Source organism: Dipodomys merriami, unplaced genomic scaffold (assembly GCF_024711535.1).
Source record: "Dipodomys merriami isolate MVZ:Mamm:240054 unplaced genomic scaffold, mDipMer1.0.p SCAF_9, whole genome shotgun sequence".
NCBI lineage: Eukaryota > Metazoa > Chordata > Mammalia > Rodentia > Heteromyidae > Dipodomys > Dipodomys merriami.
Genome location: NW_027206512.1, coordinates 52,685,820 through 52,711,668, shown reverse-complemented (window position 1 = coordinate 52,711,668; position 25,849 = coordinate 52,685,820). Strand labels below are relative to the sequence as shown.

The 25,849-nt window shown below is 46.2% G+C and overlaps 1 protein-coding gene across 1 annotated transcript in view; it reads right to left on the bottom strand.

Annotated features, from left to right (window-relative positions):
- Ppargc1a (PPARG coactivator 1 alpha) overlaps window positions 1–21,311 on the bottom strand; it is a 649,949-nt gene extending 628,638 nt beyond the window's left edge. Inside the window, exon 1 of the mRNA XM_070012853.1 lies at window positions 20,925–21,311. The gene's annotated coding sequence lies outside the window, so the exon portion shown is untranslated. The remainder of the gene's footprint in view (window positions 1–20,924) is intronic.
- Between the last annotated feature and the right edge of the window lie 4,538 nt (window positions 21,312–25,849).

Genomic DNA, 25,849 nt, shown 5'->3' with positions numbered 1-25,849 from the left:
CAGGTGAAGGTGTAAAACACCCCTTTCCAAAAGAGGGCCCCTCTGCTCTGGCAGCCCAGCTCGCCTGCCTACAGCTACCCCCGCCCGGTCTCCTCTTCAGAGCTCCCTTAGAAATGGTCTAGAATCCTCTTCCGGCTGGCCAGCTGGGGAACACCCAACGGGCTTCCTCCATCCAGCTTTCCTCTGTCCCCTGCCAAGCGATGCCATGGCTTTCAGGGGGAAACAGAAGATGATCCTTCACCACCAAACAGCACCATGAGCCATGGCCCAGCCACTGCCACTAACCAGGGACTTCAGGGACTGACCCAAACAGAATTGTCCTCTGGGAAGCAGAACTAAAGTAAAGCAGAGACCAGGCGCCATGGCAGGGTAGAGCCCAGGTGCCTAGAAGGTGGTAGCATAGGATCAGGACCCACAGCGCACTGGGCTGAATCGGCCCCCACAGGTCAGTGCGGAAATGGGCTCCCAGAAAGAAGAGAATCAACAGCCTGAATCTTGTCTCAGAGCCTGGTCCCACTGCACAGGAGACAATGGCATCCCTTCTCTTTCTGACCTTGGATTTCAGGCTATTCTGGAATCTTTTCCCACAGTCTGCCATGCTCTTCCCCCAAAGACTTGGAGGCTGCAGGGAGGGGGACAGCAGTTCTATTCAGCACACTTTCTTCCTTGTGGAAAAGCTTGAACAAAATAAAGAAGAGGTGTGGGGGGAGGCTCTTCCATGCCCTGGTCCCCTCTTGTCTCTACTACACAACATTCCTGCCCTATTTAGGTCCTGAATGGGAGACAGAAACATTGGTCTGAAACAGACATAGAAGACAGTCTTCCTGGAAGTGGCACTGTGCCTCAAAGTGGTAGAGTGCTAGCCTTGAGTGAAAAATCTCAGGGACAGCACCGAGGAGTTTGAGCCCTATGACCAAAAAGAAGAAAGAAGAAGAGGGGGAGGAGGAGGAGGAGGAGGAGGAGAAGGAAGAAGAAGAAGAAGAAGAAGAAGAAGAAGAAGGAGAAGAAGAAGGAGAAGAAGAAGGAGAAGAAGAAGGAGAAGAAGAAGGAGAAGAAGAAGGAGAAGAAGAAGGAGAAGAAGAAGGAGAAGAAGAAGGAGAAGAAGAAGGAGAAGAAGAAGGAGAAGAAGAAGGAGAAGAAGAAGGAGAAGAAGAAGGAGAAGAAGAAGGAGAAGAAGAAGGAGAAGAAGAAGGAGAAGAAGAAGGAGAAGAAGAAGGAGAAGAAGAAGAAGAAGAAGAAGAAGAAGAAGAAGAAGAAGAAGAAGAAGAAGAAGAAGAAGAAGAAGAAGAAGAAGAAGAAGAAGAAGAAGAAGAAGAAGAAGAGGAAGAAGAAGAAGAAGAAGAAGAAGAAGAAGAAGAAGAAGAAGAGGAGGAGGAGGAGGAGGAGGAGGAACAGGAGGGGGAAGAAGGAAGAATGAAGACATTCTTCCCACAGCAGCAGATGACCCATAGCTTCTAGAAATTTTAGCACTAGGCCCTTCTTACTGGGCAGTCCCTCTGCTTCCTAATAGAACAATGGTCTGCACTTGGTTCAACATTCAACACATTCTTGTATAAAGGACCCAGAGAACACCAGAGAAAACAGAGAACCTGTCTCCACCTTCGTCCAACTCAGAGCCACAGACATCTGCCTTCAGCTCTTGTCATTTTGGGTTTTCCTACCTCTCTCCTTTTACCCAAGCAAACTCTGGTTGCCTAGATAGCAAGATGGATCATCACCCAACACTACAACACTCTAACCACACTAACGGCAGGTGTAGAAGCACCATGAGGCTGGAGGAGCTGGTATGCTATCAAGTGCCAGAGGGGCCAATCCTGATTTGCACGGCATACTAAACATGCTGGGAAAAAGAGGAAGCTGCACCATGTCTTCCTGGATTAGGTGAACAACTCATCATCTTTAGTTCCTGCCACAGACACCTCTCAAATGTCCTCATTCACATTTGCACCCACTCCTGCCCAACCTCTTCAAAGCAGCCAGAGAAATCTTCAAGAAAACATATCAGGCCAGGTGCCAGTGGCTCACACCTGTAATCTTAGCTACTGAGGAGACTGAGATCTAAGGATCACGGTTAAAAGCCAGCCTGGGAAAAGAAAGTCTGTGAGACTCTTTTTTTTTTTTTTTGTCGGTCATGGGGCTTGAACTCTGGGCCTGGGCACTGTCCCTCAGCTCTTCAGCTCAAGGCTAGCGCTCTACCACTTGAGCCACAGCGCCACTTCTGGTTTTCTGGTAGTTTATTGGAGATAAGAGTCTCATGGTCTCTCCTGCCCAGGCTGGCTTTGAACCGCGATCCTCAGATCTCAGCCTCCTGAGTAGCTAGGATTACAGGTGTGAGCCACCAGCGCCCGGCTCGTCTGTGAGACTCTTATCTCCAATTAACCACCCCACACCCCCAAAAATAAACTGGAAGTTAAACTGTGCCTCAAGTGGTAGAGAGCTAGCCTGGAGTAAAGGCAGCTCAGGGACAGCACCCAAGGCTGGAGTTTAAGCTCACACACCAGCACACATGTGCATGCACGCATACAAACACACACATACTATATATATATATATATATATATATATATATATATATATATATATATATGTAATATAATATTATATATATATTGTGTGGGCATCTTCCTCCCCTGCTTAAAAATCTCGAGGATTCCAATATTGGCAACATACTTTCTAAACTCTACAATGCCTGTATACCAGAAGGATCTGAGTTTTATGACCTCCGGCCTACATGCCCCCAATTCCCTGCCACATGAGTAGGAGATTCCTCACAAGGGTCTGCCTCAAACAAGAGGCTCCACCAAGACCTCCCCAGGGAGGGTCCTGTGATAGCCCAGGCCTGGACACTCCTCCCTGCCACCTCCCTGGTGATCCGTTCTGGTCCCTGGTCACTATCTATCCCCTTATTCTTTATACGCATCACAGTGGTCTTCAGAAGTGTTTCTGTTCTGCATTCAGCATTATTGCTTTGGCTCTGTCTATACCTGCCAGTTCTAAGCTCCATCAATGTGCAAGCATTTCCTCCCAGCTTGCCTCCTTACACATCCAGATTCTCAAGCCCAGCCTGCCATGTTGGAGATGGAAACTCTGCAAGTATTTGTTGGAAGAACCATTCTCTAGCTTCAGCTTTAAAGAGTTACCAATTTTTAGACACTTTTGCTCAGAAGACTTTCCTTCCCTCGTCCCCAAGTACTAATTTCTACCTTCATATTACTTTTTCCACTGATAATGGAAATAATAGCCGCCGTGTGGTTTTGAAATACCATGCCATATTAAATACCTAGGCAATCTGCATTTATTATAGGTCAACCAAAAAAAGAACTGGATATTACCTGTCTCTTATAATTGGATTGTATTTTTCAAAGAATCGTGTTATTCTGGAGTTTTGCCTTCTAATTTTCTGTGGTATTGTATGTTTTTATTCCCTGCAAATAAATGGGAAACTTTTTTTTTTCATTTTGTGTGCAAAAAAAAAAAATCAGGTAAAAAAATATTAAAATCTAAATCAGACAAGAGACCTAACTGGTATATGTAAGAGCATCCAGCTCGCCAGGCGCTGGTGGCTCACGCCTGTAATCCTAGCTACTCAGGAGGCTGAGATCTGAGGATTGCGGTTCAAAGCCAGCCCGGGCAAGAAAGACCGTGAGACTCCTATCTCCAATAAACCACCAGAAAACCGGAAGTGGCACTGTGGCTCAAGTGGTAGAGCGCTAGCCTTGAGCTGAAGAGCTGAGGGACAACGCCCAGGCCCAGAGTTCAAGCCCCACGACCGACAAAAAAAAAAAAGAGCATCCAGCTCCAGGTAGTACTGGGGTTCGACCTCCAGGCTTTACATGGACTAGACAGGTGCTCTACCACTGAGCCATGCCTCCGACCCTAGCATAAGGCTTCTGAACGAGGTGCTCCTAGAAAATATTTCATTGAGACTGACCCAGTAATGAAGAAATGACTAGATCAAATGGGTAACCGCTGCTCAAAAATAGTCTAATGGAAACCAGTTAAGTCTTTACAAAGCTGTTCACATCCAAAGGAAGTCTAATTTACCGTGGTCCCTAATCCAATGTGACCATTGTCCTTCTAAGAAGAGAAAAGCTGGAGAAACACACAGAAAGAATAGGTAAAGACACAAGAAGATGCCCACGATAAAGAGACGGAGAGAGGCCTTCTTTGGAATTATAAATCTGATCTCTGTGATAGGTAAGTTTCTACAAAAGAGCAATGGCAGAATGAAGGGAGAATAGACACAGAATGGGTCTTCAGAAACATTGCCCATTAAGGTGAGGAAGCAGAGCAAGAGAGAAGAATCATGTGGAAGAGACATCACAGAAGTCAACAGCATTTCATTGATATAGCTAAAACTAGGGCTTGTTAAGAGGTCCAACATTTTTTGTAATGATGTAATATTTGCCAGAAGAGTTTGAGACTGAACTCTTATTAGAGGCCATTTAATAAATGACTGAGAGGAAGGAATTTGGAAGTAGTAAGGGCATACAATTCTCTTGTTGATCCCAGTACAACTAGGTCACCCTGCCTTGAACATTATCTGCCTCCTTGCTCCAGGAATGTTGTGATCTATGGAGAGCAACCAAACTCAGTGATACAAATTGGTGTCATTAAAAGTTATGGGCTTCAACCTTAGCTGGGCCTTTCATGCAATGCAACAAGGAAAAGAAAGAGAGCAGCATCCCATAAAGAGCAGTGAATGGTTCATGGAGGGATTCTTCAAAATAGCAGAGACTCTGGTACATTCTTTCCTAACTCTGTTGGGTCCTGAAGCCATAACTAATGGATCAAATCCAGAAGGAGACAGGCAAGATTGACACCCACTACCCATGGCACAGATTGAAGGAAAGCTGAGAGTAGAAAGATGGAGACTTCCAAATAATAGGCTGATAGAACTCACTTTAGATGACAACGAATTCCATCTGCAAAGGGGCCGGTGTTGGTCAGAGACATTGAGGGTAATGCACATGAATTGGAGTCGCAGTCAAAGATTTCAGGTTTGACGTTTCATACCAGACGACGAATGGAACTGATTTTGGAGACAAGACCATTAGAGTGGCATTCTTTGGCATGACTGGGGTTTACTTGCCAACAGCAGGCAATGGTTTGCAGTAAGAAGCGGGCAATGGTTTGCAGGAACAAGCAAACAAGGCAGATGGTTGGGCTGAGCCAGGACTAGAATCTTGTAGGCAGATACAGAAGAACAAGAGATTATCTTAAAGTTTTGGGTAAATGAGTAAATAAAATAATGAATCATGGTATCTCTCACTGGTTAAAAAGCAATCTGGGACACAAATAACAACAATGAAAGTATTGTTGTAGAGAGACCAGACTTTAGATATAAATGGGCAAAGGAAAGACTACCAGACATGGTTGTACTGGAGGTTAAGGCTCTAGAAGGAAACATTCCAAAGGATGAAGCCAGGGGATGGAAGTTGGGACTAGGCTGCCAGAGTGGAGTGGAGTGTGGTAAATGTGATGCTAAAGTCAATGGATCCATCCTCATCCTCCATGGGTAGATGCTGAGATCAAGCAGGTTGTCGATGAGTGACGTGTCTGGGCCCTCATGGACAAGAGGAAGCAATAGGACACTAACAAGATGGCCAGGAAAATGGTAGGAGACACTCTATAGGAATTCTACTGGGGGCACTGGGATGGTACACCTCTTGTACGAAGGTAGCAAAGCAATGTTCTGGAAGGGACAGTGTCCACAACTCCTCTGGGGCCAAAAAGGAATTTGCAAATAAATGGACGGTTTCTCTATTCTCCCATCCTTCTCCCCAGTGTCCTTTCTTGGGAAAGAATCAGATCTTAATGCAGACCAGATCTGTGAGGAAGGGGAGTTGATTCTTAACCAACAGGGTCCAAAGGCACCATTGAAATTGAGAGATGAAGAAGTTAATAGTGAAAAGAAAAAGGCAATAGTAAAAGCTAGCAAGGAATAACAATGCCCTTGGTTATGGAATATAAAAACATTTCATTTTGCTCCAGAGTTTTATTTTCACAAAATTCTCTGTTTGTTGTGTCTAGGTCCAGACCAGATCAACAATAATGGTGCTGTCCTATACAGTCGATGCTCCTTGGGTTTTTTTTGGAATTATCTCAGGAATGACAAGAGATCCAATAGACTAGAGCCCGGTCTTATTTCTTACGTGAGTAATTCAGTGAGCAGAACAAGAAAGATTTTTCTCTGTAGATCCCAACAGAACATAAGCTGATAGGTATTTCAGAGATACGCCTGGGTGGAGGGAAAGCAAAACAAGACAAAACAAAAAACACTTATCTGATAATGGAGTTAAACTGTTTATTTGGACCACTTGTGTCACATTGTGTTTCTTGCAGCCTAAGAATTTGCAAGACCTATGCAGAAGGAGGATTTTTGCTGTTGCAAACCTCTGGGGAAAAAAGGCTTATTTTGAGTTTTCAAATGGACATCCAAAATTCAAGAAACAGGATTATTTCTTTTCTAATAGCTTCCATTTAGTACAGTTTTCTAGTATATAGTTTTCATCAGTAGTGCCCTAAAAAACTAAATTTCAATATATTTTAAATTAGACAGTAAAATGTTTTTTTAAAAATGGTATTCCCCGTATACAAAATACAGAACCAAGAAATATTTACCCAAATACCAAGAGGAAAACTCTTTTTTAGCAAGTTTTAGGCCATTTGAGGAGGTGATGAAGAAATGTTCTTGTCTCTCAAACTCCTGGTCCTTTTGCTTTCTAACTATTTGACTGGTAAAGCATTGTGTCTATCAATGCCCTGAAGGAAATAAAGATTATTTCTCAAGTTAAATAATCAATAAAATGTTAGCACCTATGTCATGTCACCACATAAACTATATTAAGTGTATTTAACGTATTAAACTTATTTAACGTAGTATGTGGCATAAATGATGTGAACACTACTACACACAAACACACCTGCACACAAAGACACTCATGGCACTAGTATCTCAATTAAAGAAAAACCTGTAGGTCTGGGAAGATAGCTCAGTGGTGGAGTGCTTGCCTTGCATGATTGAGGCCCTGGAATTGATTGTTCAGCACCACATAAGCAGAAAAAGCTGGAAGTGGCGCTGTGGCTCAAGTGGTAGAGTGCTAGCCTTGAGCTGAAGAGCTGAGGGACAGCGCCCAGGCCAAGAGTTCAGGCCCCATGACCGACAAAAAAAAAAAAAAAGAAAGAAAGAAAAGAACCTGCAACTATTTAATCTTAATACAATAAACCTAAAAGAACTACTAGAAGTGGAGTTGGGATAGATGAGGAGAATGATGGAGGGGTGACATTGATCATAATGCATTATACTCATAAATTGTCATGTTGAATTGGAACACTTTTGTACAACTACTTTATAAAAATTTTTAATTTAGGGGCTGAGAAGGTGGCTCAGTGGTAGAGTGCTTGCTTTGCATGCATGAGGTCCTGGGTTCGATTCCTCAGCACCACATAAGCAAAAAGAAAAAAGCCGGAAGTGGTACTGTGGCTCAAGTGGTAGAGCGCTAGCCTTGAGCTGAAGAGCTGAGGGACAGTGCTCAGGCCCAGAGTTCAGGCCCCACGATCGGACCCAAAAAATTTTTTTTTAATTTTTTTTAATTAAAAAAAAAAAGAACTAAGCCAGATGCTGATGGCTCAAGCCTGTAATCCTAGCTACTCAAGAGGCTGAGATCTGAGGATTGTGGCTGAAAGTCAGTCTGGGCAGAAAAGTCCATGAAGTTCTTATCTCCAATTAAGCACCCAAAAAAAAAAAAAAAGCCAGAAGTGGAGCTATGTCTCATGTAGTAGAGTGCTACCCTTGAGCAAAAAAAGCTCAAGGGTACCAGGGGCTCATCTCTGTAATCTTAGCTACTCCGGAGGCTGAGATCTGAGGATCATGTTTTAAAGCCAGTCTGGGCAGGAGAGTCCAAGTAAGCACCAAAAAAAGAAAAAAAAAGCCAAAAATAGAGCTGTGGCTCAAGTGGTAGAGTGCTGGCCTTGAGCACAAAAGCTCAGGGTCAGCACCCAGACCTTGAGTTCAAGCCCAAGGATGTACACAAAAACAAAACCAAAAAGAAAAAAGAACTAGTCACAGCTAGTATTCAAGTAGTGCCTACTATGTCTTCAAACTTCCTGAACCTTATATCTAACCAAATCTATGATGTGACACTTTCTAAAATGCTCTAGAAAAGGGATATTCGAGCAGGTTTAATAATTCTAATTTTCTAATAACTTTCAACAACCATGTGATGCTTCGGAGAGACTCAGCCTGAAATGACCTCCATCGAAGCTTCCAGATGCGCAGTGAGGTCACAGGACAGGACTGGCTGCAGTGGAGGCAAAGAGACTTAATAAAGAATTCGCTGTTCCTAGAATAGACCCCACAGCGCAAATGTATAATGTCACCGTAAACAAGCACTTGTACATAACTACCTAAGTGAGGCTAATATACATGTATTTAAGACCCACTTCATTCCTGGGTCTGTGTTCAATGCTAATTGCAGAAGGCAAACTCTCCCTCCAATTCTAAGGAGAATGACTAAGAGAAACACTTTACAGTTTACAAACACTCCCCAAACTATCATCAGACTTGATTGTCCTACTGCAGGAAAAGATTCAATGTAGCCAATTTGGGGGAAATTAGACAAGTATGTATTTTATTATATAGAAGCAATGAATTCACCCATTATTTCCTAGGGCAATTTAATTAGAGGTCCAATGTTTTGACCCTATCAGGGCCAAAACAATCAATTAGCTGTGGACTCTTACTTCCTAAAATAACAAGTCTTCAATAAACATCTTAAAGACGACTCCATTCCCATTTACAATGTTTTGAGCTCTTGTCTTCAAAGCTCAGTATCCCTTTTTATTTGACATCCTGTGAACCAAGTCATCAAGGATTTCCTAGGCACTGCCACAAGCCTGATAATGTGTCCCTGACTTCTCATGCCTACTTCACTCCTCAGCTTGGGTGATTAATTTCAGGCTAGGAAATTCTTAACAACTTGTTAAAGTATGTATAATAAAACACCACATAAAAGTTTACATTTGATTTACGAATTGCTAACATATGCATAGATACAGTATAGAATCTATATGTATAGATACTATATATATACATATATACTGTGTGTGTTAAAATGACAGCTCCCTGTGGGCAGGGACAAGCAGATTGCAAGTGCTCAATAAAAAGTTTTTTAATGACAAAATTGGCTGAAACACAAACCAACAAAATAATCTTTGACAAGCGCTCTATGAGAAATTCTCCACACGTCCTATTTACCCTCCCCAGCTCCCTCCCTGTTCCATTCTTACCTGCTCAGATTCCCTGGTTTCCCCAGCCCAGCACAAATACCACTATTTTCTGGGTAGTCTGGCCTCCCTGCTCACTGGCTGGGTCTTAGCTGTGCCTTTCACCTCTCTGTACCTTAGGTCCTTTAGTTGCCACATGTAATGCTAATACTAGTACTCATCCCACAGGGAAATTGCTGAATCCCTGTAAAACACTTTAAAAGGCTTCCAGAATATCAATGCAAGTGTTCAATTGATAATTTTTATAGAGTTATTCTGCTTAAACTGTGTTAAGCATCTCTCTCTATACACATATATACACATGTACATACATATATACACACAAACATATATGAAATACCATGGTGAAAATACTTGGTACAATTAATACATATACACACAAAGTGAATGAATGATAAGACAGCAAAATAGTCTCTGTTGTGGGTAATGTGTATTCGCAGGAGAGGGAGAGCACACAGAGAAGGTAAGTGAGGATGAGTCTGGTGCACATAGCTCCTTTGCACGTGGGAGAACACACTATTGAAACTTTCAGAAGGGAGAGGGGAAGAGAGTATGACGTTAGTGGTGAGTGTGATCAGGATACTTTGTAGGCATAGATGGGAATGTCACAATGAAACTCATCCCCTTTTCAACTAACACATGCTAATAAAATTTTTGAAAAAATAATGAGACCATTCCTCTGGTGATTGACTCAATATAATTCACTGAGAATGTCCTAGGTACCAGGTTCTCTGCTTGTAGTTTATAAGGATTGGAGAAATCATCTGGGCACTGGGTAACTCTTACCTGTCATAGTTCCTACCTTTGGGAGGCTGTGAGGGAAGCATCATGGATCGAGGCCAGCCCAGGCAGAAAAGTTTGAGAGATCCCCCCTTCTGAAACCATATCTGGGCACAGTTGTCTGTGCCTGTCAGCCCAGCTACAACAGAAGCCTAACTAATGGACGAAATGAGAACCAAGCATGTACCTGTACAGCAAAGAAGGACATATCTCAAAAATATCTAGCCCCCAAGAGGGCTGGAAGAGTGGATGGAGTGGTGGCTCAGCAGTATGCCTGCCCAGCAAGCACAAGGCCCTGAGTTCAAACCCCAGTACTGCCAAAATAAATAAAGATGGCAGAAATGACTGAGAAGCTCTACCTTTATCCTACCCCTTAAAGGTCTTCCAGGTCTAATGTCCCATTCAAACTCAGCAATTCCTGGGACACATGGATCCTTGTTACTCTCTCCTCAGAGCAAGAGGAGTCAGTCGCTCACGCTCTGACCCACATAAACCACACGTAGTGGGTGAAAAGTCTCCAGTGTTCACCTCACAAGCCCTCCAACTTGTAGAGATTTCTTCCCTTCCCTCCTGCAGCTCCGCAGACTTCCCACAAAGCACCCCTTTTAGCATCTGCTCAGCCTGACTCCTGCCATCAGATACATTCTTGTGTTTATAATGCACCACTGATTTGTTTCAGGCTAAATCGTGTGATCTAAAAATAAAGCGATGTTGAACATATTTCCTTGCATATTAACTTTAAAGAAATGGATTAATCTTTTAGAAATAATCAAAAATGAATGATCTACTCAGCATGTAGTAGTTACCAAAAATAAATAAATAAAACTACAACCCCCTCAGATTCCTGCTTTTCTTCCTTTCCCCTTAACTGAAATATTTCATTTTTTAAAATTAAGAGGTTTAGTAAGCCTATGACAACCCCCCCAATGCTCTTCAGGCAAAGACTTGAGTGGAAAAACTATTCATCTCAAGTCCAATACCCACTTCCAAAAATGGCACCGCAGAACTGTCCTCATCATCCCAAGAAATGGAACAAGGACAACTAGATCAAGAAAATGTGGCATATATACACAATGGAATTTTACTCATCTATTAGAAAGAATGAGATTATACCATTTGGAGAGAAATGGAAAGACCCGGGAAAAAATAAGTGAAGTAAACCAGTCCCAGAGAAACATAAGTTGCATGGTTGCCTTCATTTGTGATAGATAGAATGTGCCTAGAAAGCTACATGTACACATGTTGGGCGGTACATAAGTGGTTACAAATGAATTAACCGGAGTATGCTAGACTAGCGCTCCAATAGTAAAATCTTTAAGAAAGACTAGGTCAAAGCCCAACAAAATCAGCACTAGAAATAGGTACATCCAGAGGGAGGAGGAGGCAAGGGGAGAAAGGCAGACGAATGAAGGGGAAAAGGAGAATGAAGTCAAGAATTCATTGTATATACCAGAAAATTAAGGAAGTAAGAGAAGGGGTAGGTCAACGCAGGTGTGCGTTATATTCATAAACTGCTTTGTTAAATGGCACCGCCTTTGTACAACCACATAAAGATCATTTTAAAATTAAAATACAAGAAAAAAGACTTTTTTTTAAAGAATATAAATTAAGGCTAGGTGCTGGTGGCTCACTCCTGTAATCCTAGCTACTCAGAAGACTGAGAGCTAGGGATCCCAGCTGAGATCTGAAGATCCTGGTTCAAAACCAAGCCAGATAGAAAAGCTCATGAGTATCGCTTCTCGGCCTTTTGGCTAAGATCAAGTGTAGAAAAGCTCATGAGTCTCTTATCTCCAAGTAACCAGCAAAAAGCTGGAAGCAGAGGTGTGGTTCAAGTGGTAGAACCCCAGCCTTGAATGAAAAAGCTAAGCAAGAGCATGAGACTTTGAGTTCAATTCCTAGTGCCAACACCAAATAATAATAATAAATTAAGTAACATAAAATGGCATGTTTTCTGAGATTTCAGCCATTTATCTGATACCACACTCTGTCTGCTACCACTAAGAGAGGATGAGTAGGTATGGCAGGGCTGTTTCCCCTTAGCAGGACCTGAGGAGGCAAACCCAGAGGTAAGCAATGACAGTGCCACACAGGAAGCTTCTAGGAAGAGAACAATGGGAGTGAGAAAGGGAAGTCAAATCCTGTTGAAATCAAACTATGATTCACCTATTTGATAAATCACTTCTTTTTTTCCCCCTTGGTATCTGAACACCCTCAGTCTTCAACACTTCGATGTTGATCTGTCACCTAGGCTTAGTGACATAATTTGATGTTGTCCTATTACTGGACGAGGGCTGTATACGGAAAAAGTATACATTCTGGAAATACAAAATGACAAAAGCAAATCGCAATCCATAAAATGCACTCCTTCCATGCCACGTTTCATTTCAGAAAAGGGAGGGCGACAGCCAAATGTGAACAATTACCAAATTGTCAATGCAATTCAATAAATGTTGTTTAAAAAAAAACTAATTATTTGTTACAATAACCAGCTACTACTGCCACTTTGTATTTGGAGGTTTGTAAACTACTTCCATTTGAAATGTAATTGATTCCATTTTTATCATTTGTTCAAGTTTATGTGGTGGTGCTCATCGTAAGAGATGATAACATCTATTTTCAGCAAATTATACATTATAATTCCTCATTCAAAAGCCGTAACAGAAAACAAAAATGCTAATTTATGCTGTAAACGAAACTACAGAATCATAATCACTCATTGTTAACATTAGAGACTAAACTGCTACTGGAAATAATAAATTGGAACCAAATGTGGATGGGATGGTGGGTTAGAGTTTTCTTCCTGTTCCTTTGTGTCTTCTTTGCTCATTTGCTTCTGCTGTTACACAACTAACATACTTTGTGAGACTCTTTCCAGCCAGAGATTTACCTGGGTGTCTTGTCTTCTTCCTCCTTGAAAGCCAGACATCCTTTGGCCCTTAGCTATTACCTGCAGCTCTCTATTTCAAAAATACAGAGAGACGTGCTCACAAAGCGATCAGAAGTGCACACTACAGAGGGAAGTACACTAGCCCCACGCACCTGCTTTTCCACGCTGCAGTAAGCATTCACGTGTACACCTCCTGGCAAGGTTGCCGTCCTCCCCCTCCCCCACCCAGGCCTCTCCTAAGTGAAGACTTCCCTCCAGCCCCTTATGGTCAACAGTAGCCTTCCCTAGGGAAACATCCACCCTTCCCTTTGCTTCAGCAACTACACCAAAGAAAGAAAGAAGTGTGCACCTGAATCTGATCAATTAAGCCAATTCCCCTGGGGGAGGGGGCAGGCCTGGTACATATTCCAGTCATCTGTTTAAAGAACTATCCTTAAGTGCAAAGACTGGCACTTGTCTCCTTCTTCTTCTTCTTTTTATTTTTAACATGCACTCCAAAAGAAAAGAAATATTTAAACATAAGTGCTATCACAAAAATGTGACTTCTTTGAAAGGACCAAAAGGCACACTGTCTTGGGGAGGGAATCACTTTTCTGCTGCCCTTTTATTTAATGCCATGCGCTGTACACATTTGCCTCCTCACTGCCAGCGCGCGAGCATTGATTTCCTATGGTCTCTCTGGAAGGAAGTTCTGCTTCCTTGCGGATGACTGTGAAGGGGAGGTGACCCCATTCTCATTCCAATGCAAACCCTGCACTTTTACATTTCCGCTAGCCCCCCCCCACCCCCACCCTCCAGAACATGAAGCCAGCCAGAAACTCTGCCCTCTTCCTAGAGCCCATCTTGCTGAAGCTACTGACATTTAATGTCCTCCCTCCCCTTCCCACAGCTATCTTGCAGAAGATCACAATGTAAGGGCTGAACCTCTAAAAGGTATCAGTTCATGATAGACATAAATGTTAGGTGCGTGAGGTACAGAGGAGCCCTGTTAAAATACAGATTAAATCTCAAATAAGATCATATATACACATACATCATATATATGGAAAAGTATATACGTGTAAATATGTATACCCATACACACAACTACATATAGACATATTTATAGTGTTGTTTGAAACTTACATACATTATATACACATAGATATCTACGTAGATACATTATACATCCTACGTACATATATATGTATATTCATGCATATATACATATAGTACAAGCACAGACCAATGTAGGTTACTTGTAAAATGAAAGTAAGCCAGGTACCTGGAACCCTAGCTACTAAGGAGGCAAAGATTTTGAGGGTCACAGTTCAAAGCCAGCCCAGATAGGAAAGTCTATGAGATCCTTATTTCCAATTAACCACCAAAATGCCAGAAATGGAGCTGTGACTCAAGTGATCAAGCGCTAGGTGTGAACACAAAAGCTCAAGGACACTGCCCCAGGCCTAGGTTCAAGTCCCAGGATTAACACAGAAGGAAAACAAATGAGTGTACACCTAAGTGTGTGTTTGTGAGTAAAAGTGTGAATGTGTTGATGTATCTGATTAATTACTTACAAAATTATTCTATTCCATTTCGGAGGGTAACAATCTAAAGACTGCATCTATCCCTTTGTGGATCAAGTATTCAAACCAAAAGAATGGTAAACTGGAAATCTATTCTATCACCAAGAGAGAAAAAGCATCAGGTACTTGTGGTTGATTCCACCAAAACAGATAATGCGGCCCCTCATTCACTAGAGAGAGAATTCCAATTCACAAAATAAAACTGGGCAAACGGGCACACAAAAGAGATCTCTAGCTGGGTGCTGGGAGCTTATGCCTCTAATCCTAGCTACTTAGGAGGCTGAGATCTGAGGATCACAGTTGGAAGTCAGTCAGGATAAAAGTCTATGAGGTTCTTGCCTCTACCCAGCAAAAAGCCATTAGTGGAAGTGTGATTCAAGTGGTAGAGTACCAGCTTTGAACCAAAAAGTCAAGCAAGAATGCATGGCCCTGAGTTCAAGCCTCAGTACTCACACTCAACACAGTCACACACACACACACACACACACACTCACACAAAGTGGAGAATATTTTAAGGGAAACTACCTTATTGGAAGACCCAAAACAAAACTTATTTTAAAAATATCTTATAAAGCTGGATGCCAGTAGATCATGCCTATAATCCTAGCTACTCAGGAGGCAGAGATCTGAGGATCACAGTTCAAAGCCAGCTCAGGCAAGAAAGTCCACATGAGATTCTTATCTCCAACAAACCAGAAAACTGGAAATGGCACTGTGGATCTAGTGGTAGAGTGCTCGCCTTAAGCTGAAGAGCTCAGGGATAGCACCCAGGCCCAGAATTCAAGACCCACAGAAGAAGGGGGGGTGGGGAGGGAAACTCTTCTAATTTTTTTATGCACTCCTATGAGAAAGAATAGAGTTGTGTGAGCTGAGTTCACAAGTGGGTTTCTAAATTCTGTTTAGAGTGAATATGTAGAAATGCACTTAACTATTTTGTAGGTTGGGAGTACGATTCATTGGTAAAGTGTGTGCTTGCCGTGCATGAAGCCCTAGATTCAATCTCCTTCATACACACCAACAATGAAAAATATATGCAGCTTCTGTATACACCCTCAGGAAAATAAAAATAGTTAAAATGTATAGACCATCCGTTCATATTTTTTTTTGGACCTTGAGATATTGACTCTCTAAAAGTTTTATAAATGGAAGACATTCTCAAGTCTTGTCTCATCTCTGTGGATCCAAATATTGGTGCCACTTTAAGAATTATGAAACAACCAGAGGAGACAAATACTGAACTTTTTACGGTATGGTACTTGGGCTGGATGGAAAACCAGAGTTCTTCAGTGTATTGACTCTTCCTATTCATGAAGGAGGGCTAAGGCAAAAACAGAGAGGGAGAAAGAAAGACACAGAGAGAGGAGAAAGGAGAAGAGGCAGGGAAGGGAAGGGAAGGGGAAGGAAGCAATCAGAACACGCTTTCAACAACTTACCCATTACTGATTCTGAAAAGAAATTCTACCATGCTTCAAAAGATAGTTAGTTCAAGAGATCATGGATACTGGTTTAACAAAAGCCCAGAACTGAATTCAAGACAGGTGCTGCCTACTCTGAACCCACAGACTCTGAAGCTCTTACAAAGATGCCATTTTGAGTCAGGAAACTGTGATGCAAGAGGCAGAGAAAGAAAAGTTAAAAAGCACCATTAATGGATTCTGGTGGCCATGTATTCTTCATAAGCTCATTGCAAGCTACCAGGTAACCCAAGGATAGGCAGACACAGTGAGCAAAGGCAGATGTCTAGCTTTGCAGACACCCAAGCAGTCAGCTAATTGGCTCCATTTTTCACTTTCAATTGATTGATTCTGTATCATACAGACCTGGCCTGCTTCGATTTGGGCTTACATCGTGGCAGCTAATAAGGTGACCTAGGTCCAAAAAAGCAAGCAGTAATGACCACTGCATAGTCAGCTTTGTGGCAGAGACACGGAAAGCTTAGACAAGTACAGGGGAGAATCCCAGACTGAAAAGCACAGAAAAGAAAGCTCGGTTTGGGAAGCTTACAACTGCTGCCATCCCTAGGCGTGAAACTGTAAATTAACGAATGGTCTGTTGTCTACTGCACTGAGCCAAGCAAGGGCAGTTCACATCCACACTTTAATTGGGGGGGGGGTCATTCTAATTGAAGAAATAAATTTCACCAAAGCAGATGTTTCCCTGCCCTACACACACACACACACACACACACATACACACACACACACAAAGTGGCCTATTTTGCACATTGGCCAGGCAGAAGTGCAAAATATCTGCAACATGGTCTACTCTAGTATAGGATGGGATTTCTCCATTTTTAAAAGGTAACAGTTATGCCTTCAGCTCTAATACACATCACTACCACCACCCATCACCCATTTCAAGAAAATGCCACCGAGAAGCTAAAAATAAAATACAATAAAATCTTCCCTCCTATCGTGATTCCTGGCTGGGTTTTTATTTGTTTGTTTGTGTTTGCATGTCTTGGTAATGAATAAATGTCCTCGTGGTTTCTAGATTTCCAGGCCTCTATCTCAAGAACCACCATCTTCATTATATTTTTTTCACTTGCTTGTTTATAACGAGAGGTGTCATCATCACGTTTCTTGTGAAAATGAAAGTAATCAAAATGCCTTGTGAATTCCAGGAAAAAAGATGCTTAGTGAGGCGGACCTGCCTGTTACTGCTGCTCTACAAAGGCTCCTTTTACATGGCATTAGATGTGGAGAGCACATCATATTGATCTAGAAATAAAAAGCTTGATTTTTTTTTTTAGTACAGTCAACCCTTACCTCCATAAGCACTTTATAACACCAGGATGAGGGTTTTATTTTTAATTGAGGTAGAGTAAACAAATTATATTTGAAGATCATTTCTATTTTTAGGGGATGGAAGATTTGTAAGGCTTTTTTTTTTTTTTTTGGCAGTGATTCAGGTAACATCATGAGTAAGTCTCACTCTTTTCAAATTTGGGTCCAGGCCTCTCTCCAAAGCAAGCTGGGCCTGAAATCTGAGATAGGATTTTTAACTATTGTTGCTCTTTTTCTTCTTAGGAGCAGTTGGGAGCAGTTTGGTCAGTCCTAGGCCCATTGGTAGAATCGGAAATTGTAAAAAGGAGGCGATCAGCAAGGCCCTGGTGCACGTACAGTCTATTCTTCATCCCTGAAAATGGGGGATCCGTGGCTGCTTTGGAAATCGCGCATCCTGGTAAGATTGCACTGTTCTGCCTGGCATCCACCACCAGGCATCCAAGCTCCCTTCCGTAGCATGGCGGGGGGGAGGGGGGGGACGGAGGAGGCTGCACCTGTCTCTAATGATGAACATTTCTCGTTTGTTTCTGTACTTTATCTTAAAGTTCACACCGCACCACTGGAGGAGGAGATCAATAGCTCAGATCATTCCCCATTCCCCACCACAAAGAACTAAGAGTAGATCGCTACTCAGTACCAGCCAGCCCGAGAGCTAACTAAGCACCCTCCCTCCGCAGGACAGCACCAGCTGCTTCATCAGAAATTCTTTCCATTTTCTTAGCCACGTGAGTCTCCCTTTCTTCGAGGAGGAGGAGGAGGAAGAAGAAGAAGAGGAGGAGGAGGACGTTGCCTTTTGGGAAAAGGCTTTTCCTCATCAACTTAAACTAACTTTACCTGGAAGAAACTGGTTTTTCCTCTTTCAAAACACACCACCTCCTCTCCCCCTCCCCACGCCACCCCCCCCCCCGCACGCATGGTTGTCTTGAGCCCAAATCTGCCCCCTCCCCACCTGCCCTTCACCCCCTCCGTCTCGCCCACATTTGTAGGGCTTCTAAGGGTTCGCACGTAATTGCCTGTCTAGCGAAATCCGGCCACAGCCCTTCCTTCGCCGGTAAGCGTTCTCAAACGACCTGTTTCCTCTCCGGTTAAAGATGCTGCGAAACCTCCGAAGCGATCTGGACTCCCGCCTGCCTCCCTACGCCAGGTCCCCCCCCCACCCCCCTCCCCAGTCTCTCCCACCCCTCCCCAGTCTCTCCTTTAGCGAATACAAAGTGGCTGAGTTTCGGCGCCCGCAGGTTGCGGGTCGGAGGCACGCGCCTGGAAACTTATCCGAACGCATCTGACTCCAGGACTGGGGGAGCGGGGCGGGGGGGGGGGGGTGGAGGGCGCTACCTGGGGATCACGCAGGCCAGCCGGGCCGGGTGTGCGCGGGCATGCCTTTCCTACCCGCCTGGGCCCTCAGAGAGGAGCTGGGTTTGGTTTGTGACTCATCGACCACCGCATGCTGCCCGCGCGCGCGCACACACACACACACACACACACACACACGCACACGCACACCCCACACACATGCACAGAGGCGCACGGACGCCCGCTCCTGGAGAGCTGGAGTTTGCAAAGCCGGAGGGGGGGCGTCTTTGGCCGAGCGGGGCGCAGAGAGGCGTGGAGAGCACCCAGGATGGTCAGGAGGAACCCCCAGATTCAGCGCACCCCTAAGCCCACATGTGTGTCTCTCCAGGGCTCCCAACTCCAAGTTTCCACTCACAGCGGGGCCTCTCCTCTCCCCCCCCCCATGGCTTCCCCGCCATCCTCTCTCCAAGCCCCTGGGCTGCCCTCCCCTCCCCTCCAGGGGTTCCGCGCCCGGGCGATGGGTGGGGGGAGACGGGGGGGGGCCGTCATCTCCGGGGGGAAGGCGATCCAGACGCCCCAGCCGAGACGACGGCCAGGCAGTCTGGCTGGAGCTCGCTCCCGCCTCCCGCGGCCGTGGCGCGGCGGCGGGAGCCTCTCCAAGGCTCCCGGGAGCCCTGATGTATTATTCACTCGGGCGGCCACGGCGCTTTCCGGAGGCACACCACGTCTTCACCTGGCAACTACTAGTTTGGCGATTTGATTCTTGGAAACTTGGGGGGGGGGATGCGCGGGGTGGGGGGCGCGGCGGCAAGACACATTTTTTTTCGGTTGTTTTAGGGATTTGCCTTGTTTTGGCTGGTTTGTGTGTGTGTGTGTGTGTGTTTAATTTTTTTCTCTCCCGCAAGCTCTTGCCGGAGCGCGCTGCGCCCTGGGCCCGGGAGGGAGCGCGCCAGCGCCGGCCAGCGCGGCGGGCAGCCCCGGGAACGGCAGAGGCGGGCAGGCGGGCGGACCGGAGACGCGGGCGGAACCGAGCTCCATCCCGGAGACCTCCATTCCCGCGGGCCCGCACACACACACACCCCACGCCGCCCATGCCGCGCGATCCGCGGGGCCCAGGGGTCCCCGGCGTCCCCGGACAGTCACCCAGATTGCTGCTGCCTCATCCCATCGCCCCGCCATCTAGCCTCTGGCCCCCAACTTTGCCCTGCCTGCACACACACACACACACACACACACACACACACACACCTCTCCCAACCCTCGACCCCATCTCCACTTCCCCGGTGTAGTTTGGAGATGACAGATGCCTGTGGACTTTCACCAAACAAGCGATGGGGGCAGCAGACTACAACAGTTATTTAATTAAAAGGCATCCCCCCCCCCTCCTTCTCGCTCTGGCTCCCAGAATAGCTTTTCACCCCTAGACCCTGAGCACATGCCTGTCTCTCCAGATTCCCAGGGGCCCGCGGACACCCAGCTGCTTCCACGCCCCCCCTTTTCCGACATTCACCCCCAATCCCCCTCCTCGGCCCCCCCACACCCCCAGTCACCCCGACACGCACACCGACAGGCCGGCGGCGGGGAGCGTCCAGGCTCGATGCAGCCGGACTGCATTGCACAGTCATCAAAGTTAAGTGTGTGTTTTGTGGGGTGCTGGTGCGCGCCCCGGGTGGAGGCGCGGGGTCAGCGGGGGGAGCGGAGCGTGCACTCGCTTCTCCCCTCTCCGCGGGTCAGGGGGACGCCTCTACTTGAGATTTCAGCCATTTTAGGAAAAGAGAGAGAGAGAGAGAGAGAGAGGTGGCTCGGGGCCGGGGGGGGGGGGTGGAGGAGGAGTGGTGGGAGGACCGACACACGTCGCGGGGGGCTCGCGGCTCCGCAGCCCCTGGGCGCAACTGGAGGGCGGACAGGCGCCGGGCGCACAGGGGCGCGGCGCCCGCGGCGACTTGGGGGAAGGTTGCGCTCGAGTTCCCTGGTTTGCCTGGAGTTGTTCGGGGTAACGCGCCAGCTCCTGCCTCTTTCTCGGGTTCCCGCTGGGCTGGGAGGTGGTGTGTGTAAGGGGGGGGGGGGACGGGAGGTGTCAATGGCAGCATGGTCACGGAAGGGGACGCCACTAGACCCTGGAGACTGGGGAGAGCTGGGGGGAAATGAGGAGGGGGGCACCTCCTTTCGCAGGTTGGCGCTGACCCAGACAGTGCCACCCACTTGCCACCCCCCCCAGCTTCCCCACCCCCCTCCCCAGCCTCAGCCTCCCCGCCGGGTGCCAAGTGATCGAGCGGCGGGGGAGCCACACGGGGCGCGACGCCGCCCGGCCCCCGAGCCGCCCCTTACCTGGTCGGAAGGGGTTTCCCAGGAGGAGCCGTAGTTGTAAAAGAAGGAAGAGAAGAAGGTGTCTTCCGACAGCCCGCAGCCCGCCATGCTCTGGATGCAAATAAAACCAGGAAAGAAAAAAAAAATAAAAGCACACACGCACACACACGCACACGCACACGCGCACACACGCACACACACAAGCAAACCTTCCCCCCTCCAAAAAAAAATGTTCAAAATGAAATAAACCAAGAAGGCAAGAAGAGATGCTCTCGCAAATAAAGAGCCGGAGGGGGAAGGGACCGGGCCGGGGAACGGAAACTCTCGGCGCGGTGCTCCCTCTCCGGCGGAGGAGGGAGGCTCGGGCTGCCGCCGCCGCCGCCGCCGCGCCGCGCCGCCGCCTGCTCGCGACGGTACCTAGAGAGGTTCGTCCTGACTTGGGCAGCCGCCGCCGCCGCCGCCTGTGCCGGCTGCGTGTGTGTGTGTGCGCGCGTGTGTGCGTGTGCGCGCGTGTGCGCGGGGGGCGCGCGCAGCCAGAGACCGCAGGGGGAAGCGAGCGGGCGAGAGAATGAGCGAGAGCCCGGGATGTGGATGGGCGCAGAGGCAGAGCGGCGCGGGCGTGTGCGCGCGGGGGTGCGTGCGTGCGTGTGTGTGTGAGTGTGTGAGTGTGTGTCTGTGGGTGCGCGCGCGCGCGCGCGCGAGCGAGCGAATGGCTGGGTGTGCGTCTGTTTGGGGAGCTCACCGGAGAGCCGGGGGCCGTCACGTGGGCTCCCCGACTCCGCCGGCTGCCGGGGACAGCCTGTACTACAGCCCCGGCCACTACATCAGCCAGACCTTCGCGGCCCCTGCGGCCCGCCGGCCGTCCGAGCGGATCGGATCGCCTCGCGGGCCCCGGGCCCCGGCCCCGGCCCCGGCCCCGCCGGCTGTGCGCGCCCCGGGACAGCAGGGGGCGCGGGTGCGATCGCGGGCAGGTGGGTGGGTTAGGTGCATCGGGAGAGGGTCGCCCCGAGCCTGGCAAGGGGGAACGGATATATTATGTATGTATATTATATATGTATATATAATCTCCCCCTCTGCATCCGTCCCCGCGTGGCGCCCGGTACCTTCCGGGGCAAATCTTCTGACTCCCACCCTTTTAGAAGGGTTTTCATTGTAATTCCTAAAATTGCTTCCCCATACAGAGACCCTCCTTCCAGACACGGGGGAAATTATTTTCATACAGTTGCTAGGTCTCCGATTTTCCTTCTTTTCCTCTGTCTCGGTTTCCCCCCACCCCCCCGTACCCACCCCCCACACACACCACCACCACCACCACTCTCTCTCACACACACACACACCCGCGCGCGCACACGCAGGCACACGCACACCGTGGCCGCCGCCTCCATCCCAAATGAAAACCCACTTCCTTTCCGCCGCTTGCTGTAGTTAGGTTAAGTCCATGCTCCATCAAACTCGGCCAGGCTGAGCACTGGAAAGTGGATTTAGGGGACAATACTGCCCCAGCAGGAAGAGAGCCTCTGGTTTTGTGATTTTGATTTGTTTGTTTGTTTGTTTGTTAGCGTTCTGTTGATTTAACAGTTCAAAATGAGAAAGGATTTGGTCACTTCTGAAAACAGGCCCCTTGAGTCCCACAGTCCTTTAAAGACAGCCATTCGCCCAAGTGCATTAGGTTATAAAAGTATAAGTGGATATAATTTGCTCCCTCCCCTCAGATAATTCAAGACTCAACCTTTCTGTCTGAATAATTGAGTAGCTGGAAGTTTCTGGATTTTTTTTTACAAACACCAAAAAAAAAAAAAAAAGACATTCTTGCTTCCCCTGACTCTGTATAAGGTATTTATAGAAAGCAAAATTCAAATAAAAACTGGCATATCTATGTGAGACTCTCTTCCAAGTATTTGAAACCTCACAGGAAAACTCGAAAACAACCTCTTATAGGCAGTTTATATTGTTTGCTTTCACAGTCTTTGTTTTCGAAGGCAGCTCATTTTCCTTCAAACCAATTTTGTTTTTCCAAGGGTTCTGCACTTCCTCTTCTAAATTCCCCACGTGAGGTCAAACTCCTCTGTGAAATAAACATTTCCACAGCAACCCCAGTGATGTCAGAAACATTGGTCCGTGATTTCAGAAGGGAAATAAAATGAGAAGAAAGGAAACTCTCGGAAAGACAGCTCCTTTCTTCTTACAAATAATGGCTCTTGGAACCCAGAAAATATAGTACATTTCTGGCTAAATACCTGTTTTCAGTTTCTGAGATTGACTTATTTTTTTTCAAAGATATGTCCAATGGCCCTGTATATTAAAAAAAAATAGGTCATCATTTCGTGTTCTGGATTCATGAAGAATGGCATTTGGAATCAATGGACCTTGACCAACTGACCACTATAGATTTTCATAAGGAAGGAAAAGATTTTTTTCTTTAAAAAAAATGATGATGGAGAGAACCTCAAGAGAAGAAATTCAGTGTATAACTTCAGACTCCAATACTGCTGACAGCCTCTGCCTCAAAAGACAGTTGCGGGTTGGTTTTGTTTGTTTGTTTTTTCAAATAATATTTGACCCACAGAAATTCTTTTCAGTTGTCAAAATTGTTGCTGATGCTGCTGTCACCAAAATTAACTAGGGGGACTGACTCCTCCATCATTCCTTCCATTGCTTTCTGTGCCTCTGGACCACGAGGAAGAAGACATCTTATTTATGTTGTTGTTGTTGTTTGTTGGTACTAGGACTTGAACTCAGGGCCTCTCATGGCTTTTTCACTCAGGCTTGGCACTCTACCACATGAGCCACAGCTCCACTTGCAGTTTTTGTTGTTTTATTGGAAATAACAATCTCACAGACTTTTCTGCCCTGATTGGCTTTGAACCACAATGCTCAGATCTCAGCCTCCTGAGTTACTGGGATTACAGGCATGAACCACTGGCACTGAGCAGAAAGAGGGAATACTTCATGCTTAGCCTCCATTTCAGCCTCCCTACAGTTCCACCTCACTTCCCATGAAATATAAAGGAACTGGAGATTTCAACATTAAGGCAAATGCCTGGGCTTCTCAGGCTTCCTGACTAAACAAAATCTCTTAGATGACATTTACACAGAGCACTATAGAACTGTACTTCATAAAATGTGGTCCATCTATACAGTAGCCCAAGTGAATATTCTGTTCTTGCTTCCCCTGACTTCAGCACAGACCCCCTGCCACACCAGTGGAAGTCACTTCTGACTCCATTGTCCCCTCTCCTACTTGTTAAGTAAACAGATTTATCCATCTTCAACTTTCTGGGAGAATCAGGACTCCATCCCCATTCTACAGATAGGGAAATAAGCTCAAAGCTGTCGAACAACCTACCTTGGGTTACTCATCTACCAAGCTGTAGGAATTGAATCCAAGCTTTGTGACTCCATTTACCTCTTCCATCCACGTCCAAACTCGGCCATTACTTCGTTGACCAGGTCACTGCCACGTCCTTAAAACGGAATCAACGCTTTCAGCCTTTTTGTTGCCCCAATCAGAGACACAGGTACATTTGTCCTAGGCACCTACTGTGTGTCTGTTTTGTAGATGAAGAAATTGAAACAAAGAAAAGCACCTCTTTCCCATACCCAACTGGTCACTGAGGGCTCATACCTGTAATCCCAGCTACTAAGGAGCTGGGATCTGAGGAACATGGTTTGAAGCCATCCCAGGCAGACAAATCCAAAAGACTCCCATTGCCAGTTAACCAGCAAAAAGCCAGGGTGAAGGTTGTGGTTCAAGTGGTAGAGCACCAGACTTGAGGGAGGGAAAAATGGCTAGAGTGTAATGCCCTGAATTCATGCCCTAATACCAGAAGAAGAAGAAGACAGGAGGAGGAGGAGGCAGCGCCCCCCCCCCGACCCCAAAGCCTGTCCATCTACCTACATCTGTCTTGAACTGGACTTTGGCTTAAGGTTTCTCGTTCCCTGGAACTTTGACTTTCCCATCACCAAACACACAGGAAAACAAGCACTAGGGCCCACTGAGCAGGTGCAGGACCTGCAAAGGCATCCTGGGTGGGAAAGGCAGGGACAGGTGGAAGAATTTCTTAGGCACATGCACCTGGGAACACTTGTAGAAAGGCTATCTAGCCATTGGATAAACACTTGGTACCTCTCAAATCTTCAGCTCCTTGTTTCTTAAACACAAAACCTGCAAGGAAGGCCATCGGTGTAGGTTTCTGATAAAATGCTTCCTTTCCTGTCTTGTCCCCTCTACCAAGGCAATCCTGCATCTCCAATGCCCCACCCCAACCCCACCAAAATTCTGCCTTTCTCCGTAGATTTGCTCGCCTGCCATGAGCTTAGGAACATGGAGGTTTGTTTTCTAGTTCCCAACAACATGAAAACAAGCCATCCTCCCTTCTACCCCCTCTGGGGCCAGAACAGATGGAGAAGGCCCCTGGGGAGACTAAGGGAGCTGCAAGCTCATTGAGAAACCATCGCTCCAGCCACCTTGCGGAAGTGGGAAGGTGAGAACCCTCACACAGAAAGCTTTTCATTTCCAGATGTGCCATGGTGGGCTTCTCCCTCGACAAAGGGAACTTTCTCCTGCATATATCCCTCTGTGGTGTTGGGAAGTCACAGTCTGTCATGCTGAAAACACACAATGTGCTGCATTGATCTCCTCCCATTAATGAGCAGTCCATCTTTCCTCACAAATACTCCCCTAAGAAGTAAGTTGTGCATTAAACTTGTATTGGAAATTGTTGAGTAGTGCAGAAGATAACAAGGTGGTTTCCTTGTTTATAAGTGAGCTGCATTAACACTCCTGCACCACTAGGGTGTCATTTAGGGAATGGTGGCTCAGATGTAGACACAAGAAGCCAAATTCTTGTGACTCTGAGTTTTAAAAAAGGATCGTTTTTTATTAAAACTGAAGATAGGAAGCGGGTGTAAGGTATAGAGGAAGTAGATTTCATTTCATTCTTCTT